At 38.2% G+C, this 17,888-nt stretch overlaps 1 protein-coding gene across 1 annotated transcript in view; it reads left to right on the top strand.

Annotated features, from left to right (window-relative positions):
- Nucleotides 1–7,459, top strand: part of LOC150077004 (RNA-binding protein 4-like) — a 335,818-nt gene extending 328,359 nt beyond the window's left edge. Inside the window, exon 9 of the mRNA XM_090386802.1 lies at nt 7,300–7,459. The gene's annotated coding sequence lies outside the window, so the exon portion shown is untranslated. The remainder of the gene's footprint in view (nt 1–7,299) is intronic.
- Nucleotides 7,460–17,888: the final 10,429 nt, after the last annotated feature.

Genomic DNA, 17,888 nt, shown 5'->3' with positions numbered 1-17,888 from the left:
AACATCCTCAGTGGTGGTCCCACTGTATAGAATTTAAATACTGTCTCAGACCATCATAGTCACCTTTACGAAAACAAAAACCCTTCCCTTTACCTCTGATGGTAGTTACCTCCTTGAGTAAATCCCACTTCAACACACTGTGATCACTGCCACCTAGTGGTTCCTTTATCTGCAGATTCTTAATGCATGAAGAATCACTACTGATAATCAGATCAAGAGTATTGCTCCCTGTTGTTGCCTCACGAACATGCTGATGTAGAAAACAATCATCCAATAAATCCACAAAAGCCTTGCTAGTGTGCGAGTGACCAACCCACAAATTCCAGTCAATATCTGGGAAATTAAAATCCCACATTATAAGACTCTCTGATTTACTGGCCCACTCTATTTCCCTGTACAATATCTTATTATACTCATCAGAGTCATTAGGCCTATAGCACACTCCTCTCAATTTTGATTTCCCTATGCTTATGTCACACCAAACTGACTCGACACTGCCCTGTCCATCGATGTCGACTGGCTTCACTTCCTTGGACTTTGTGTTTCTTAACTAATAGCATAACCCCTCCTCCCCTCTCTATCCTTTCTATACACATTGTATTCCCCAAATTCCAGTTCCGCATTCCTTATATCTGTGTGACGCCATGTCTCTGATATCCCAACAATATCTGCCTTTGATGTTTTGAGCAATACCTCAAATTCATCAAATTTATTTACCAAACTCCTAGCATTGGTGTACACGCAGGTATACATGCACCTGTTTCTATTCTTGGCTACCCTAACACAACCCATGTGTTTACTTGTACCGCAATGACTCCCAGCAGTCTCTGAAATATCCTGCATCTTGTTTTTCAGGCTTCTGCTCATTTCAATAGAAGCAGTGCAAGAATCACTTCCACCTCTGCCAGTGGCTACTGTTAATCTATTAGTCCTTGTATCCCCCCAACTAGCAGTTTTCCGACCCACCTAATTCTGCCTCGACAGCATCAGCAAAATTTCTTGCACCCTTTCTATTTAAGTGTATCCCATCCCTGTAGAAGCAATCTCTCCTGTTAACAAGTACAGTCCAGGTTGAAAAAAATTCTACCCCTTGAGCCTTGCACAATCCCTCCAGGGCCGAATTGATCGACAAGGCTCTCATCATATACTTCCTCCTGTTGTGTCTGGGCAGAATTGCAAACACTTTCAAATTCAACCCTAATTCACGGCTTTTTTTCAACAGTGACCTGTACTTGCTAAGTAATTCTGCCGGTCTCCTACTCTTAATATCATTAGTGCCAACGTGTACAACTATATCACCTTTTGTGCCCTTAAAAGATGATATCCACTCTACAACGTCATCACCCTTTGCCCCTGGCAGACATACCCTGGTCCTATTCCACCTATCCTTTTTTCAAAGCATGTTCCCCGCTTCCCTGACAATAGAGTCACCAACAACTACTAGTTCCTGTGGGACCAGCGCATTCTGCCTAGGGGGCTGCCTCTGTGTTGCCTGATGACCAAGTGCAAGCTCTGGCGTTGATGTGGGCGGCTGAGAGCTTGATGGGCCCCTCAATTTATTTCCTTCGAGGGCATCCACCCTGTCCTTCAAGCTCTCATAAAGGCCCATAACAACGCTGAGTTGTCGCCTGATTTCCTTGCACTCCTTACATCGTGCACACACAAAGACATCCCCCTTGGCAGTATCATGTCCCAACTAAGAGATATTGTTCAAGGTTTAGACTTAAATGAATTAGAGAAACATATGAGACTAGTGACAGAGAATAAGAATGAATTGGATGATTATAAATTATCAGAGGACACCGAAACATACAATAAGAACAAACTAGTCTGCAATCAAGTCACAAAAGTGATTAGGCCGGCTGAGGCAGATTATGAAAAGTCTGGCTAGGAATACGAAGAAAAGCAGCAAGGAGTTCTTTGCTCATCTTAACACTAGAAGGAAAGGAATGAATCACACCAGCCGTCTAGGTATGAATGGTGTAACTTGATGATCCTGTACTGATTGGTGAGTGACAAACTTAATATTTTACATCTATATTCATGCATGAAGAAGTGCTTAGGGATGGATATAACAGAAGAATACCAACTTATAAATGAGAGCTGAATGACTGTGATAATTGACTAGAACGTGGAAGAGAAATCTTTGAGTCTAAAAAGCAAATAAGGCACCTGGGGTGATGGAATTTATCCAGTTATATTAAAAGAAGCAAATAAACCTTGAGCCATAATTATGAGAGTATCCTTGAATTCAAGGTAAGTCTGTCTGGTTTGGAAAATGCATAAGTTTCCCCTGTTCATAAAGGAGGATCACAGGGAGAAGTGAGCAATTATAGATCTGTAAGTTTGACTTCTGTTCTAGAGAAAATAATGGAGTCATCAAAGAGGTAATGTAGGATCATCTTCACAGAAATGCAGTTATACTGAAATCAAAGTACAGATTTTTTAAGGGAAAGTCTGACCAGTCTGATTGGCTACAAAGAAAGTGGATGAAAAATATAATGTTGACATCATATACTTATTTATTAACAATATTGCTGAAGACTACCAAGCTTAACATAAAAGTTTGTAGAAGATATGAAGGTTGGAAAGGTCGTTAATGACAGAGATCGGCATGATGCTGCAACAAGAGAAAAATTAGCCAGATGAGACACTTCTTGTCCCACTTGGCTAATTTTAACATTGAAAAATGCAGCTGCTGTATATGGGGAGCCATAATCCAAGAATGATATACACTTGGGTGGTACTGCACTTAAGTTATTGGAGAAAGAAGACGACCTGGGGATAATTACACAGTCTAACATAAGTTTTCTTAGTAGTGTAGACAGGTTGTTAAGGCAGCTCATGGGATTTTCTGTGAATGATATATCGGAATTTCTTCAGCTGGGACATGGAGATGATTATCCCATTTATAAGACAGTCAGTAGGTTGCATCTTGACTACTGCATACAGGTGTGGAAGCCTCATTTTAGGAAGTATATGAATCTGGTTATTCTTATCTATACCTGTTACAACAGATTCAAACAGCACTCTTACCATTATCTAAGACTCCAGTTCTGCTAATTGCAGCATCTGGAAACTAGGAACTGAGAAGACGTGATTGTAGTGTTTTAAGTTCTTAAATGGATTGAGTAAATTGGATTTGGATGGGATCCTAACTCTTCCTCAAATAACACACAAGGGGACATAAATTTAAATATAAAAAGCATGTGGGAAAATTTGCTTTCAACCAAAGAGTGATTGATTTGAACAAACTACCATTTGGTGTTGTGATGATGGGTAATTTGAATAAATTTAAGGAAGAATTAGACAAATTATTAGAGGGGAGAAATAGATGAGGTAGGTAGTGTTTTTCTCCCCCCCCCCCTTTTTTATCTGAAGCTTTATAAGCTTGCTTCCTTGCATCATTTGCTGTTGCTAATATGCATTTCTGCAGAATGAAATAAATCTCAGTAGAGATATAGTTCATTTAATTAGCATTAGTAGAGGCATACGATGCAAGCTTATGCAGCATCAGCCAAAAAAAATCTGCTCCCATTTCACCCCTCCATTCGTTTCAAATACCTATCCAGCTCAGCCTTAAATTTATTTAGGCTATCAACTTCCACAACAAAAGATGGAAGTCTGGCCACCAATCAACTACCCGCTGGCTAAAGGCAAACTTCTACAGATCTATCCTACAACTGTGTTTCCTCAATTTGAATTTATGCCCTCTCAGGTGATTATTCTGAGCAAGAATCCCATAAGCATTGAGCATTCTCAAGCCATTCAAGGCTTTATACACCTCACAGGTGCCTAGTCTCCAGACACTATAATCTGCAAAACTTAAGCCTTTCTTCGTAAGAACAACTCTTTGTTCCATTCGCTAATCTTGTTGCCCTTATCTGTACTTGTTCCAACAGCTCTACATTCTTCTTAAAATGAGGCCTCCAGACCTGTATACAGTACTCAAGGTGTGGCCTGACCATCGCCTTATACAAGGGGATAATCACCACCTTATCCTTGCTAGAAAAATTCCTATATATCAACAAAACACCATGAGCTACTCTTGCAGAGCGTCTGCACTGCTCAGAAAACTTCATATCAGCCTGCACAATTACCCCCAGGTCCTTTTCATTCTCCACCACTGTCAGTGCAGTACCACACAGATGATACATTACTCTGGGGTTACTGCTTCTCATATGTAGTACTTTGCATTTGTCAATGTTAAACTTCATTTGTCACCTCTCAGCCCATCTGCTCAACTTTTCTAGATCTTGTTGCAGCAGCGTACTGTCATTAGTGTCCTTAACAACCCTGCCAACCTTTGTATCATCTGCAAACTTGGACATTAAGCCTGATATACCTTTATCAATATAAATTGTTGTTTTGTATATTTATCAATATCAAGATAAATATACAAAACAACAATGGGCCCAGTACCCAACCCTGAGGGACTCCACTAATAACATTAGTCCACGATGAGCAGTGTCCATTGATTACCACTCTGTCTTCTCCCGCTCAACCATCCCTTTATCCATAGCGGCAATTTGCCTCCAATGCCACACTGCTCCAATTTGTGCAGCAGTCTTCCATGTGCAACAGTATCAAAAGCCTTTCTAAGATCCAAATATATGATATCAAAGTTATTCCCTGCATCCAGTTCCTTTGTGACATCATAGTATCCAATCAAATTGGTCAGGCAAGACTTTCCCTTAACAAAACCATGCTGTGTCCGAGCTATAACTGAAGTCTTGTCTAGATGATCCTGCAGTGCTTCTTTAACCAGTGCCTCCATTAATTTCCCTGAAACAGAAGTTAAACTCACAGGTCTATAATTACTTGTATCACCCTTTCATCCTCCTTTGTGAATTGGAGTCTCATTTTTACATCTCCAGTCCATGGGTACCTGCCGTTGAGTCCAAGGAAGCTCTCATAATTATGGCTACGTGTTTGCTTACTTCCTTTGCTGACTCCTATAATATTACAATAGATCCCATCCACCCCAGGTGCCTTTTTTCTGTTAATCTTCAACAATTTCTCCTCCACTTTCCTCTCAGTTATTACAAAATCATCTAGCTCAATGTCAGAGTTTAAAATTCACCTCTGACATTCCCCTCCCTGAATAACTCCTGTGTGAATGTAGATTCAAAATACTCAGTTTGTTAGCCACCTGAGCAGGATCATCAACAGTTGACCCATTAATATTCAGTGGACGAATCTGATTCATCCCTTTCCTAGGTAAAGAACCTGTTTTTCTTTGCATCTCTTTCCAAAGATTTCTAATAATCTGCGTAATCTCCTTTGTAACTTGGTTACAGATCAGCTTATATCTATCATAGGCTTCCATGTCATCCATTAATTTATATGTATGCCATGCATTTTTCTTCTCTGCCACATGTCTCATTAGTTCATCTGACATCCATTTAGGCCTAAACCTTGAACAATATTTCTTAGTTGGTATGTAAAGCCTAGTAGCTTGCAAGATTAATTCTTTGAATGCCTCTCATTTTGAATTTGCTGTTGGTAACATCAGTTGGTCCCACCATATAGAATTTAATCCGACCTTTGTAGTCGCCTTTATGAAAGCGAAAACCCTTCCCTTTACCCCCGATGGTAGTTACCTCTTTGAGTAAATCTCACTTCAGCACACTGTGATCACTGTCACTTAGTGGTTCCTTTATCTGCATATTCTTAATGCATGATGAATCACTACTGATAATCAGATCAAGAGTATTACTCCCTCTAGTTGCCTCCCGAACATGCTGATGCAGAAAACAATCGTGTAATAAATCCCCAAAAGCCTTGCTAGTGTGTGAGTCACCAATCTACAAATTCCATTCAATATCCGGGAAACTAAAATCCCCCATTATAAGACTCTGATTTACTGGCCCACTCTATTTCCCTGTACAGTCTTTTATTATACTCATCAGAGACCATTAGGCCTATAACACACTCCTATTCTCAATTTTGATCCCCCAGTGCTTATGTCACACCAAACTGACTCAACACTGCACTGTCCAGCGAAGTCAACTGGCAGCACTTCCTTGTATTTTGTGTTTTTTTTTAACTAATAGCATAACCTCTCCTCCCTTCCTATCCTGTCTATACACATTGTACTCCCCAAATTCCAGTTCTGCATTCCTTTTATCTGTGTGAGATGTCTGATATCCTAACAATATCTGCCTTTGATGTTTTGACCAACACCTCAAATTCATCAAATTTATTTACTGAACTCCTAGCATTGGTGTATCCTGCACCTGTTCCTATTCTTAGCTACCCTAACAGAACCCATGAGTTTACTTGTACCACAATGATTCCCAGCAGTCTGAAATACCCTGCATCTTGTTTTCCAGGCTGCTGCTCATTCCAATAGAAGCAGTGCAAGAATCACTTTCACTTCTGCCAGCGGCTGCTGTTAGTCCTTGTATGCCCCGTAGCTAGCATTTTACCGACCCACCTAACACTGCCTCGATAAGGTTAAATCCGCAACTACGATAAGTCACAATTTTGTCGTAGTTGTCATTGTGTGATGATAAACACCCAAGTTAACCAACCAACCCCAGAAGGGCTTGAAATTAAAATTTTGAATTAGTTGAGACTTGTTAGAACAGAAATAATTAGTATATTTTAGATGACTATTTTTCTTGTTTTGATTGATATCTCAGATTACCATTTTTGGTTATCTGAGATGTCAAATCTGTGGGTCATTTTAGTTTGGCAGGCTGTAGTACCCACTATCAGCATGCTATTTTGTGTTCCACAAACTGTAAGACCAAACTTGGGCCAACCATACACAAAAGTCACAATACTTCTTTTCCTGTAACTGATTTTCACCCTTTGAGAGGAATATAAGTATTAGTAAATAATTTATGGATAACATGTGGAAACAGTGCATTTCCTTTACAAAACATATATCACAGAGTTTGTTCAAGCTGTATTAACAATGAAATATAGTTGTTTATTTTGTGTACATTTCCCAGTTCAGTTTTTACAATACTGTTTCCTGTACTTGTTGATGAATCTCATTTTAAAAAACACTCCTTTATATATAGTTAAATTGTTGGCTAAGTTTAAGGTAGATTTGGTGGGATAGTTCATGGGAATGGGAACAGCATGAATATTCAGTTTTATTTTAATTATTATTATTTTATTTATATGTTTTATTCTTTTCTCCTTTTTCTTTTGGCTTGATGTTGAAAAAAATTCTTTCTTGTATCATTTGACTCTACTGTATTGAATACTAAAATTATATAATGCATTCATGTTAGTAAATAATAATGCTCAATTTTTTCAGTGGTCTTTTTTTCTCTCCCACAGTTCCCTTATGAAGTGGAATCGATGGACCAACTGAAAAATATGGTAGTAGCTGAAGAGCACAACTTCATAACATATTCATAACTTTTTTTTGTTCTTTGTTAAATATCTTCAGAAAATCTTTAATTAAGAATACATTTGTTTTAATGGCACTTTTTTGTATAGACATTTTGCATTTTAATATTAATTCTGTTTGATACTGTTTTTTAATAGGATAATTAGATTACAAAAATTTATACCATATGTGATTTAAACAAAGTGCCATTGAAAATAGCAATTGTTGTTTATTTGTGATACCTTTCTTTTAAAGTTTGAAACATTACACTTTGGTGTTTTCATCTTGTTAAGTAGTTATAAAATACCTGTAGTTCTCTGTAAAGGTAAATTTATGTTGTATATCTTACTGATACAGAAACTCATTTCTTGATAAACAGCATATCTCTAATATCATGCCATTTTTAAATAAAGAGATAAATACATATGCTTCAAGACAAGCAAAAAATAAATAAAGAAATGAAAATAACTGTTTAAAGTAAGGCAATTAATTGTTTATTACTTGCAAGTAAATAGCTGTTTAACTTCTTATATATGATCTCACGTTAATAAAATAATTATATGGTGAATATCATTTTTATTGCAAGTAAGGAAATTTAACAAGTACCTTCTTACCAATTATTCCTGTTGGTATCCTGTCTTTCATCATATCAATTATAAATGAATTGGCCATTTGAAAAATGTCACAAGTACATAAAAGTATATTTGGAGATGATTGAAAAAAAAATTGTTTTGTGAAGAATATTAGAAGCTAATAATAGTTTTAACTGTCAAGTAGACATGCTGTTGAAAATCATCAACCAAAAACAGAAAAATCTTTGTGAATTTTGTGCAAATTTCTTAAAAAATAAATGTGATAATTTTAGTATTTCTCAAGTATGGTAAAACCCACCCACCAAACTGCATCATTAATTTTTTTTATTGGAGAAATACAGTTATAAAAAATTCTTTTAAGGCTTTGTTTTGGATTAAAAAAAAGCACCTGCCATGTTAATTTCTATAGGGTTTTGTTTTCACAAGCTTGACTGAAATTTGATCTTGTGGCAGTCGAGGGAAATAAAATTTTTTTGGATAACAAGACTTCTTTCTAAAAATATTTTTTGATCTTATTGTTGAATATAGTTGGTAGAATTAAAAATAAATTTTTAATAATTGCTATTTAAACTATTTCTTATAGATTTTTTCCAACAAAAAACACAATTTAGTGAATTCTGTACACAGTGTGTCAGGTTTTTTTATTTTTTAAGTTATAGAGCAATGTTTCCTAATATTTTTCAGATATGGACCACTTTTATACTTGAGGTAGTAACCACCTTTACGTTTAGGTTTCAGACCACAAAAATATTAAACTGTGCATGCTTGTAATTAACATAAGTAGTGTGCATTGGATTGTTATAGGCACACCTGTATTTCCCATCATGGAATTATTCTCTGAAGATTACTTTCATAAGTTACATGGACCACACACAGGTTGGGAAACACTGACGTAAAAGACCACTAATATTAACTGTATACTTTGATGGGTTTTTGATGGCAAAAACTAATCCTGACTTGGGTATCTGTTTAGATTTAATTCTTTTAATTATTTCAGTTATTAGTAATCATAAAAGTCCCAGCATCTCTACTAGTTGGGCATGTGAAACTAATAAACTGCAGTTAACTGAAGTAAAATTATTTCAGTGTTGTAAGGGATTTTTTTTGTGTCAGACTCTTACGTATTGGCCTCCTAGGCTGTCGCCCATATTCCAATTTGTTCCAGTGTTGTGATCCTCTCAACCCTAACCTTTAACTGGTTATGTAATATCACAATTAGAACATCAGTCAGTCTTGACTAATGGCCAAATTAAATTTTGACAGAACGACCTTTAGCCTCTCAGCAGGGATGGTGTCTCCGCCCCACCACGAGGAGGTAGGTCGTTCTATCCAGGAAACCATCACCTGATCACCCACCAGGAAAAAATAATAACAATAAAACTTAGTAACTAAAAAAAAATCTCAACTTTTAACTTTCCACAATCCCCTGCACATCGTACAGAGGAAACAGGTTATATAACACACCCATGGTGTAAACCACCTACACATCATATTACTATCAAAATAAGTGGCTACTTAACAATCTCCAAGGTAGAATGTGCTGGTACGAAAGGAACTAGTTATTGTGGGTGACTCTATTGTCAGGGAGATGGGAATATACTGTGCAAGAAGGATAGGTTCAACAGGACCAGGGTATGTCTGCCAGGGGCAAAAGTTGATGTTGAGCAATGTCTTCTTTTAAGGGCACAAAAGGTTGATACTGTTGTACACGTTGGAACTAATGACATTAAGAATAAGAGCTCTGCAGATTTACACAAGTACAGATCAATGTTGAAAAAAAGTCGCAAGTTAGGGTTGAATGTGAACGTGTCTGCAATTCTGCCCAGACATGATAGGAGGGAGTATATAATGAGAGCCTTGTCAATCAATTTGGCACTGAAGAAATTTTGCAAAGCTCAAGGGATAGAATTTTTTTCAGCCTGGTCTGTGCTTGTGGACAGGAGAGACTGCTTCTACAGGGATGGAGTACACTTAAATAGAAAGGGTGCAAGAATATTTGCTGGTGCTATCAAGGCAGTGTTAGGTGGGTTGGAAAACTGCTAGCTTGGGGAGATGCACAGACTAAAAGGTTAACAGTGGCCGCAGGCAAAGGCAAATATGATTCTTGCACTGCTTCTATTGGGATGAGCAGCATGGAAAGCAAGGCAGTGGAGGTTTCCAGAAGTTGTTATTTGGTTTTTAGGAGCATTAGCAAGTAAGACCATATTGCTCCGATTCCAGAAGTGATAGTGGAACAAATAAATACGTGGGCTGTGTTAAGGTAACTAAGAGTAGAAACAGGCATGTATACTTGCATGTACACCAATACTAGGAGTATAGTTAATAAATTTGATGAACTTGAAGTGCTAGTCAAGACATCAAAGGCAGATAATTGGGATATCAGAGACATGTCACACAGATATAAGCAGTACAATGTGTACAGACAGGACAGGAAGGGAGGAGGGGTTATGCTATTAGTTAAGAAACACAATCTATGGAAGTGCATCCAATTGATGTTGGTGGACAATGCAATGTTGAGTCTGGTTGGTGTGACATAAGCACTGGGAAAGGAAAAAAATGTGTGTGTGTGTTATAGGCCTAATGAATCTGATGAGTATAATGAGCAGAGAAATAGTGGGCCAGTAAATCAGAATGTCTGATAATGGGAGATTTTAACTTACCAGATATTGACTGGAACTTGAGTTGGTCACTTGCACACTAGCAAGACTTTTTTGGACTGGATGACTGTTTTCTACAGCAGCATGTTCAAGAGGAACCAGAGGGAGTAATACTCTTGATCTGATAATTAGCAGTGATTATTCATTCATTAAGAATTTGCAGATAAAGGAACCACTGGGTGACGGTGATCAGAATGTACTGATGTGGGATTTACTTAAATATGTAACTGCCATCAAGGGTAGAAGGAAGAGTTTTTGTTTTCATAAAAGTGACTACAGTGGTCTCGGACAGTTTTTAAATTCTGTGGGATCAACTGATGATGTTACCAATGGTGAATTCTAAATGGGAAGCCTTCAGGGACTTAATCTTGGAGGCTGCTATGCTTTTAATACCAACTAAGAAATACTGTTCAAAGTTTAGGCCTAAAATGATGTCAGATGAAAAGGAAGGAAAAATGCATGGGATGCATATAAATTATCAGGCAACACAGAAGCCAACGGCAGATATAAGCTTGTCTGTAATCAAGTCACAAAGGAGGTTAGGCAGGCGAAGGCAGATTACAAGAAATATTTGGCAAAGGACGCAAAGAAAAACAACAGAGTTCTTTATTTATGTAAACTCTAGAAGGAAAAGGATGAATCAGATTGGACCACTTAACATAGATGGGTTGACTATTGATGATCATGCTCAGGGAGCTGATAAACTGAATGAGTATTTTGCATCTATATTCACACATGAGGAGTTATTCAATGAGGGGAATGCCAGATGTTTATCCAACTCGAACAGGGAGCTAAGTGATTTTGTGATAACTGAGAGCAAAGTGGAGAAGAAATCGTTGAAGTTAAACATAAAGGAAGGCACCTGGGGTGGTTGGGATCTATCCAGTTATATTAAAGGAATCAGCAAAGGAAGTAAGCAAACCTTTAGCCGTAATTATCAGAGCTTCCTTGACTGGAGGAGTGCAAATGTATCACCAATTCACAAAGGGGGTTCAAAAGGTGACAAGTAACTATAGACCTTTTAGTTTAACTTGTGTTCCGGGGAAAATAATGGAGTCACTGGTTAAAGATGCATTGCAGGATCATCTAGACAAGAATGCAGTAATATTTAAGACACAGCATGGGTTTGTTAAAGGGAGGTCTTATCTAACTGATATGATTGGATACTATGATGTGGTCACAAAGGAACTGAATGTCAAAAATAATTTTGATATCATATACTTGGAATTCAGGAAAGTTTTTAATACCATTGCACATGGAAGTTTGTTGTACAAATTGGAGAGGTAAGTTGCTACAATGGATAAAGGGAAGGTTGAGTGGGAGATGACAGAGTGGTAATTAATGGACACTGCTCTTCATGGACAAAAGTTATTAGTGGAGTTATCCAGGGTTCGGTGTTGAGCCCATTGTTGTTTTGTGTATTCATGAATGATATTGATGAAGGTATATCAGGATTAATCTCCAAGTTTGCAGATGATACAAAGGTTGGCAGGGTTGTTAGTGACAGTACGCTACTTCAACTGGATCTAGACAAGTTGAGCAAATGGGCTGAGAAGTGGCAACTGAAGTACTTTGCATTGACAAATGCAAAGTACTGCATATGGATAGAATAACTCATGAGAAACGTACCAACTGTGTGGTACTACACTCAGGAAAGTGAAAAAGACTTGGGGGTAATTGTGCAGTCAAATATGAAGTTTGCTGAGCAGTGCAGATGGGCTGCCATGGCAGGTCACGGAGTCTTGCCAATGATATATAGGAGTTTTGATAGCAGGGACAACGGTGATTATCCCATTGTACAAGGCAATGTTCAACGGGATAATCACCTTCCTAAAATGAGGCCTCCAGACCTGTACACAGGTCTGGAGGCCTCATTTTAGGAAGGATGTCGAGTTGCTAGAACAAGTAGAGTAGAATAGAATCTTTAATTGCAGCAATGATAGACATACAATTAGTCCCGTCACGGCATGGTGGTGCCAGGGGTTAACAAAACATATTTACAAAAGAGATACACATGAGAAAAAAAGATAAATCAGATTATTAACAAAGCACAGTTTTACATTTTCAGTTCGACGAGGATACCCTTCCTGTATTTTTTATTATTGACCACTTCTTGGAGGTCCCCGTCGATGGCTTGCAGTGAGGGCAGCATTTGCTTTGGCAGGAATCTGTCGGTTAGTACTAGCCGGTTACGGTTTGCTAGCAGCTGTGCTGAAGACCAGAGATAAGGGGGAGAAATGCGCCAAGAGCAGTGATCCCAGAAGTTCGGCTCTGTAATTTTACCGGTGGCCATCTTGATGGTGAACAGCAGCCTTCTTTCTCCGATGTAGGACCGGAGCCTGCGTAGGTGAAGAGCTTCTGCTAACTGCGTTGATCTGAGAGCTGGGGGAAGGTGGAGTTTGCTGTTGGCCCATTTTAGAAGCCAGAATTCGGCAGAGAATATTCTTTTAATGTTGGATTCGGCGGCCGATGCCTATATCTCTGAAGCATACAGTATTGTCGGGTAAAGGATTGATACGATGTATCTTTTTACCAGTTGTGGGTCGGTGGTGTGGAGCAGCTGTTGTTTGGTGACCCAGCGTAGTGAATTCAGCCTCGACTGTATGAGGTTTATGTGATCGTTGAAAGATAGTTTGGAGTCGAAAACGACCCCCAGATCTTTGTGTGTTTGAACACTTGGAACTGAGGAGCCGTTAAGCACAGGCTCCAACGTTGTTCGGCTGTCCTTTAGAGAATAAGTTATTTGTGCCGATTTTAGGGGGTTGATTTGGAGGTTGAAGGTATTGAGGTAGTCAGCCATGTCCTGCAGTTTGCTAGTGATTTGCTGAGTGATTTCGGCTGCCGAGTTGGATGGCGATATTCTAGTAAGGAGCTTGACATCGTCAGCATATGTGATCCAATTGCACTTATTGGTCACAAATGGCACCATGATTGCTGAGAAGAGAATGCCAGACAGGACCCCCCCTTGAGGTACACCGGCAGTTATGTGACGTGTGAAGGTCTTTGTTCCGATCTTTAGAATAAGGGTCCTCTTCGATAGGAGAGATTCTAGGAACCAGAGAACATTGCCGCGAAAATTGAAGTAGTTTTCTAAGAGACGCAGGAGATGAGGTATATAGATGGCATCAAATGCGGAATGGATGTCAAGATATATAACTGACAATTCCTGTCTTTGTTCAAAGGCATCTAAGATGTGCAGAGTGGTTGTTGCAAGGTTAGTTATAGTTGACCTTCCTGATATCCCATAGTGTATTTGCTGAGGACTGTCACGGAGAATTTGATGGGTGACAGACGGGTCACCCATCAAATTTGATGGGTCTCCAGAATTTTTAGCAATACAGAGGCGCAAGCGATGGGCCTATGTTGGCAAAGTACAAAGAAGGGCAGGGAAACACAATTGGTGAGGGAAACAAAGCAGTGCTCTTACCAAGAAAACTGCTTATGTTCTGCAAATCGCAGCGCCTGGAGAGTAGGCACCCACGAGGTGATCTTATTGAGGCGTATAAGGCCTTGAATGGGTTGAGCAAGCTGAATGCTTATGAGATTCTTTCTCTTGCTTAGATTAAGAACCTGAGGGGGCATAGATTGAAATTGAAGAAAGACAGTTGTAGAATAGATGTGCGGAAGTTTTCCTTTAGCCAGCAAGAGGTTGATTGGTGGAAGACCTCCATCTTGTTGTAGAAGTTGATAGCCTAAATAAATTTAAGGCTGAGCTGGACAGGATTTGGAATGAATGGGAGGGGTTTTATTTTGGCTGATGCTGCATAAGCTTGCTTTCTTGCATTGTATGCCTCTACTAATGCTAATGCTAATAAGGTTGAACCAAAAATAGTATAAAATAATCAGTTTCCCAGATCATACAATATATTCTTTCTCCTGGAAAAATTTTGTTTAAATCCCCTTATGTCTTTGTTTTTTTATTTCTAGCCATGGCTAGAGCAAGTGTGGTCAAAGAGCTAGCTAATAAAGCTAGCTCTTTTAGCACTTGACCACTTCATATTGCAACAAAAAGAACAGGTACTGAATTAATAACAAAGTTAGTTGTGATTCCTTAGCAACTTAGCTTGACACTGTACATCCCTATTAACAAGCCCTTTAAAGCTTTCATATGCATAAGAAGGGATCAAATGGATGGAGCTACTAAATCATGATTTTGCTGTAACAGGACAAAGGAAGTAACCAACAATTTTACAGATGTGCTAATTGGTGAACAATTTGTGGGAATTAATGAAAAATAACACTTGTCAAGTATTTCATGAAATGTGGAACCAACAATGCTCTTGATGGCAGTGATAATAATGTACTTTTTTGAAGAAAGTGAAAGTTCAGACTAAAGCACCAGTAATGATGAGTTTTTGAAGTTCTATGATGAATGTTAAAGTCTGTGTTTTGTTCTGCACTGACATTTTGTTTATTAACTACTTTTTAATTTATGCTTCAAATATATGCAATTGTGTGTGTGTTTACAAAATTTGCTTTCTAGAATGTGAGTGTATCTTATGATACAGTATATCTTATTATCTCAAAAGTACAGTTCTTGTAATCAGTATCATTTCATATTCCAGAGAAACACAGGGTGGGCCATATCTCAGTTTACTGAAAATTAATTTGTAGAATTTAAATTTGAAAGTCGATTTCGTACCCATTTGATTTAATAATATTTTGTTAATAAGATTTGTTATGATAGTAGTAATAGTGGCATGCGATGCAAGAAAGCAAGCATATGAGCTTATGCAGCATCAGACAAAAAAATTTTAAAAATTCACACAACCATTCCCTCCAAATGTTTGTCCAGTTTCTCCTTAAATTTATTTAACCTATCAACTTCCCACAACAACAGATGGAACTTTGTTCCAGCAATTAACCACCTGGGGGCTAAAGGCAAATTTCCACACATCTATATTCTACATGTCTTTCCTTAATTTGAATTTATGCCCCCTTAGGTTTGTAATCTGAACAAGTGGAAGAATCCCATCAGAATTCAGTGTGCTCAACCCATTCAGGGTCTTATACACCTCAGTCAGATCACCTTGCAGGTGCCTAGTCTCCAGTTGCTGCAATTTGAAGAACTTACGCCTCTCTTGGTAAGAGGATCCCTTCATTCCCCTCACCAATCTTGTTGCCCTTCTCTGTACATGCTGAAGCAAATCTACATCCTTCCTAAAATGAGGCCTCCAGACCTGTATGCAGTACTCAAGGCGTGGCCTGACCATTGCCTTATACAGGGGGACAATCATCTCCTTTTCCCTGCTAGCAAAATTCCTGTATATCATTGACAAAACCCCATGACCTGCCCTGACAGCCTGTCTGCATTGCTCAGAAAACTTCATATCTGACTGCACAATTACTCCCAGGTCTTTTTCATTTTCTACCACCTTAAGCGTAATACCACACAGTTGGTACGTTTCTCTGGGATTACTTCTACCAATATGCAGTACTTTGCATTTGTCAAGGTTAAACTTCAGTTGCCATTTCTTAGCCCATCTGCCCAAATTATCTAGATCCTGTTGCAGTAGCACACTGCCATTACTGTCATTAACAACCCTGCCAACCTTTGTATCATATGCAAACTTCGACATTAAGCCTGATATACCTTCATCAATATCATTGATAAATATACAAAACAAGAGTGGACCCAACACCGAACCCTGTGGGACGACACTAATAACATTAGTCCACGAAGAGCAGCACCCATTGATTACCACCCTCTGTCTTCTCCTACTCAACCATCCTTTTATCCATTGTAGCAACTTACCCTTAATACCATTCTGCTCCAATTTGTACAGTAGTCTTCCATGTGCAACAGTGTCAAAAGCTTTCCTGAAATCCAAATATATGATATCAAAATTCTTTTTTGTAATCACATCATAATATCCAGTCAAATTTTTCAGACAAGACTTTCCCTTAACAAACCCATGCTGTGTCTGAATTATTGCTGCAGTCTTGTCTAGATGATCCTGCATTTCATCTTTAACTAGTGACTCCATTATTTTACCCGGAACAGAATGCAAATATTGTTCATACTGTTTGGTAATGTACCTCATGCTAAATTGCTTTTATCAGTAAACTGACATATGGCACATTCTGTATTAATGTGAACTTTCTAATGTTGTGGAAATGTGTTATTCTTAATTTTATGACTTACCTTCAACAGTTTGATGCATATGCTGCTTACTTTTCTGATGACCTTTTGGACCTAGGATTGAGTCAACCTAGATGGGAGAGGGCAGAGACATTTTTGGGTTTTCTTACCAATGTGACTGAATTAGTCAGCCTCCAGCAAAGGTTGCTTGACAAAAATATCCAGTTTTTCTTCTGTCAAAGTTGGAGAAAAAGTTCTAAAAGTAGGGTGGTTTCCCAATACTGCATATTTCTGTAATGAAGCAGTGAACATATTAAACATTTCTTTAATTTCATTAATCCATTAATGTACTCATTGGTAAAGAACTGACCCTAGACCTGAAAAATCTTAGTCATAAAATACTGAGAAATGGCAAACAGTTGCTTATCCTCCTTCGCTCTTTCTTTCCATAGAGATCCAATCACTTATTTTTCAAGTTGAAGATTGATTCACTTCTCAGTATTCATGCAAGTAAAATTTCTGCTTGTCTCACTACACATTTTAGTCTCAAAATCCCTATTTATAATTCACTATAATTCACCACAATTCACTATAATAATGTAAAAACCCAATGCAAATGTAATAAGATCGAGTTTACTACCCATTTATAATTAGATTGCACTAACTGAAAAGCTCTATAAACCAGGAACTGCAAATTGTTTTATGGTAGTGACCTCCAGAAATGTGCTCCTCTGTTTATGCTATCACACCTTCCAAAATTTCTGTTCAAACAGAAAAATGTGAACTCCTGAAAACTTGAGGTGGCCTACAATATCATGTGTTATCTTGTGAATACATCAAATGAAAACAGTGAGTCTCCGACCAATACAACTACAGTAAATGGGAAATATAGCTGTCACACATTTGACGTTTGACATTATTTAAGCTTCATAAACTTGTATTGCTGTGCAGGTTATGTTCAGCTTAGTGCCCGGTTTTGCGTTTAACTGGTGTTACTCAGATGAAATCATGCATGAGTCAACACAAAAAGCACGTTATGCTCGCATTGTTCCCTAATATATCAGTCATGGAACAAATTCGCATTGTGAAAGAGCACATTATAGCAGAACTGACTAACCAGATTTCTGCACTGCGAGTTCCTTTTAATAAATCAATGTCGTGATTGCTTTTCTAGCTCCATTTCTGTTGATGAACTTGTCTTTAAC

The sequence above is a fragment of the Mastigoproctus giganteus genome, chromosome 12 (assembly GCF_048544385.1).
Source record: "Mastigoproctus giganteus isolate SK-2022 chromosome 12, ASM4854438v1, whole genome shotgun sequence".
Lineage (NCBI taxonomy): Eukaryota > Metazoa > Arthropoda > Arachnida > Uropygi > Thelyphonidae > Mastigoproctus > Mastigoproctus giganteus.
The sequence above is the reverse complement of the archived record's forward strand: the minus strand, read 5'-3'. Positions and strand labels throughout refer to the sequence as shown.